The following is a 3,743-nucleotide window of genomic DNA, read 5'->3' as shown; positions in this document are numbered from 1 at the left end:
AGCTCCAAGGAGATTATGTTGAAAAATAAAAAAAAATTTACCCAAAAAAAATTGTTTTTATACTTCATTCTAAGGACTTATTGAACTACCCTCGTATTTTCTTAAAGTGGATTTATTTTCGGCTAATCGCTTTAATCGCAAAAAGCATATTTTTGGATATCTATCGTCTTCCATACAAAGCACTCTCTCAATATAGCTTAGAATTATTTTAAATACAGAAACCGCCAATTTGCGCGCGCCAATCTCAATTCTCACCGCATATGCGAGTTTATTCAAAGGAGCATGAAAAATCCTTTTGAAAAACATCGTTTATATTTTGTCTATTTCGTTACAGTACCTAAGACTCCAAACTTCTGCACCATACATTAGCGCACTAGCGACCAGACTATTAAAGAGTCTTTCGATTGGTTTCCATAAATTCAACTTTATTTTATTTAGAAGTGCGATCGTCGCCCCCTGAGTAATATTAGCCTTACTGATAGCTGTTTGAGCCGCGTTTGAAAAAAATTCAGATCGCGAAAAGGGCGTTCCTAAATAAGTATAATTTCTAACCAATTTAGTTTCAATATTCTCATACATAAAACGCTTATATTTCTTCTTATTATCGTGTCCTCCGTTCCGGAATATAAAAATTTCTGTCTTACTTTCATTTACCTGAAGACCATTAAGATTACAATATTTGAGTGCCCACTTTACAATTTTTCTCTTTTGACCTTGAGAGCCTGCAAAAGCTAAATCATTGGCATATGCCAGAAGAAGAATTTCTATTACATAATTTATTGAGATACCTCTAATTCCTTCAGCTTTCATAAATTCCTCGAAGTCTCCAAAGAATAAGGGAAATAGAATCGGACTCATAACCTCACCCTGCAGAACTCCCCTCGTGACATCAGTAGCCCTCGAAGTGCCTGCGCCACCCTTAACTGTCATATTTTCTTTAGCATATCAATCAATCAGAAGTTTAATGAATTTAGAGCCTGTGCCCGTCGCATAAATTTTTCTTCTATTTATAGAAAAGACACTTGCATGAAGAGATTATAGATAATTTTTCATTAGTTTCTTGTGGAATACCAGGGATTGTGTATTTCTCAGTATTATGTGAGGTGTTGTGATCTATTTGAGCTTAAATACAAGTTTTAATGTATTTTTTCTAACGTCATCAGTAATATCAGGCCAGTTATGTCTCTGTCTGATTTTCACAAAGTTTTTCTGCTCAGAGTTGTGTCCTAACAGTCATGCAGGTGCTTCTTTTATTTGTTAACTCTAATAATTGAAAAACGTAAACAGTTATTTCATTTTAGAATCATTTATAAATGTAAGGTGGTGTAAGTCTTGTAGTAATAATTGTAGTGTGAATTTTCTGTTTTTTTTTTCATTTTTGGAAAAGTGAAAGGCCTTAAAAAGTATGCCAAAGATAAATTTAATTTAATTATTCTTCCGTCAGTTATTTTTCTTACAGATCACATACTCCGGACAGACAGGTACCTTTATAGAAATCGTGTTTCCTAGCTCAGGCGATCTCAAAAAGTGGATATTTGATGAAAACAGGCGCATTTAATTTTTACATAAAACTAATAACTTCTCACTTAGAACGAGAAATAAGAAACTTATTAACTGAAAAATAAAATTAAAGAAATATAATAAGTAGAACAAATTCAATAGTAGGATTATTACAGTAGAATTATTACAGTAGAATATTACATAATATAATAGTAGAATATTGATAGTCGAATTAAATTTGCACATCAAACTAATAACTTCTTAGAACGAAAAATGAAAAACTTATTACCTGAAAAATAAAATTAAAAAAATATAATATGTAGAACATCAAAGATATTTATTTCTAAAATAGTTTCAAATTATTAATTAATTTTTGTTGTACAACTTCGGTGATTTAAAACGAAGGCGCTATCTGCAAGAACAATATAAGTCAGCAATAGTGGTAATGCAGAAAACGTTTTTAAATTACTTTACTGGAGAAATCGAAGGAATAATTTTTTTACAGATAAAAACGAATTGAAAATTCAAACTTTCTTTTGTTGATCTTTTCAGTGCTTACTGGTAGAGTCCCCTCCATCTAGTTTGAGAAGACGTTAAATTCTCAATTTAGGAGTTACCATATATCGATATAGATCATTTCTATTTCAGGGTGTGTGAGAATTTTCTCATCAACTTACTTTCTTGGATGTTCTTAAAGTCAAATTTCACAATTTATAGGCTGTTATATTCGATTTCGTTTTAAAAATAATTTTTTAATAAGGTATACACTGAAAAAATGGCGGGTGCGCTGTTTCATAAAATGTTGTTATTTTTGATGAAAGCATAAAATAACTTGAATGAGACTAAAATCATAATACAAGTTAGGAATTTCAGTTTCATATGGTCTTATTGTTTAATATGCAATTGCTTACTTTTAAAATTAAGGGCATGCTCTTCGGTGACCACGTGACCAAACTAGTCTCCGGTTATGAACATTTTTTTTTTGTGTTCACTGTATCCACACGTATTGAGATATCGTGTTTAAACTTTGACAAATAAAATAAAAAGCACTAAAGAACATTTGTATACATCAATATATTGGTCATTTTAAAGAAAGTTTATTTATAAATTGATGGGATAGGATATTACCATTCAAATGATAGCACTTCGCAGATCAGCGTCGGACTCGCCTTGTCCTTCCCCCCGAGCGAAATCTTATTTTTATTCTTAGAATTGTTTCACACCAGTACAAAAAATCCACGAGAATATATAACCATTAGACAATTTTAATCATTTTCTGAAGATGCATATTTCTCAAGATGAGACTTGGACGGATTTTCGAGTATCACATTCTAAGATGTTCCTCAATTTTTTTTTAAATCGAGGCATCTACTTTATCGACGTTAAAAGTTTATTTCATATTCCTGTAGTATTTTACTAGAAAACTGTCTTCGTAATTATAAACATTTTGATGTATACAAAAATTCCTTAGTGCTTTCTGTATAACTTCCTAAATCCTGAACACGATATCTCAATTCGTGTGGACGTAGTTAGGACCAAAAAAATGAAAATCATTTCAGTCTCTACACAAAAATTTCATGAACGAACATAGTCACGTGATCTCGACTTTATAGACGTTCAAAGTTTCTTTTTTCTCCGATAGGAATCGCTAAAAATACTCCAAAAAATAATGATAGATTCGTGTGTGCAGATGCTAAATTTTTTATTTGCAACGAATGTTCAAATTTTATCGTTTATATTAATTGTTTTTAAGGTTTAGACGATTTAGTCCGAAATTGGTGTCAGTGCTCAATATACCTGAATAAAAAAATCTGAAATGCATCAAACCAAACATTATCTGCAAAGTGCTAAAACTCGAATGGTAATATTCTATTTCATCAATTTATAAACTTTCTTTAAAATTGCTCATAACCGGGGACTAGTTTGGTCACGTGGTCACCGAAGAGCATGCCCTTAAGATCAACAAAATAGAATGAAATTAATAATTACTTTAATAACTTTTATTTATACATGGCTTCACGTGTGTGTCCTCATACTTTAGAGATTAAAAAATTTTGCAAGTCTAAACATTTTTATCCAACCTTGGAAAAACTATCTATAATGACAGCGCGAATAAATAATTTATCTATAATTATTATTAATTGTTGAAATAAAAGGAGGCCGTGGTTGGTGTTAGAAAAGAATATTTATTATACTTAGTAATATAAAATTACAAGGGTGCGCCATGCGCTTCGGCACCGCGT

General features: G+C 31.2%; 1 protein-coding gene across 3 annotated transcripts in view; it reads left to right on the top strand.

Moving 5' to 3' along the window:
- The window catches only part of LOC117168711 (ras GTPase-activating-like protein IQGAP1), a 343,802-nt gene that overhangs the window by 160,115 nt on the left and 179,944 nt on the right, over positions 1 to 3,743 (top strand). The gene's annotated exons all lie outside the window — the stretch shown is intronic.

Source organism: Belonocnema kinseyi, chromosome 3, assembly GCF_010883055.1.
Source record: "Belonocnema kinseyi isolate 2016_QV_RU_SX_M_011 chromosome 3, B_treatae_v1, whole genome shotgun sequence".
NCBI classification, from domain to species: Eukaryota; Metazoa; Arthropoda; class Insecta; order Hymenoptera; family Cynipidae; genus Belonocnema; species Belonocnema kinseyi.
The sequence above is the reverse complement of the archived record's forward strand: the minus strand, read 5'-3'. Positions and strand labels throughout refer to the sequence as shown.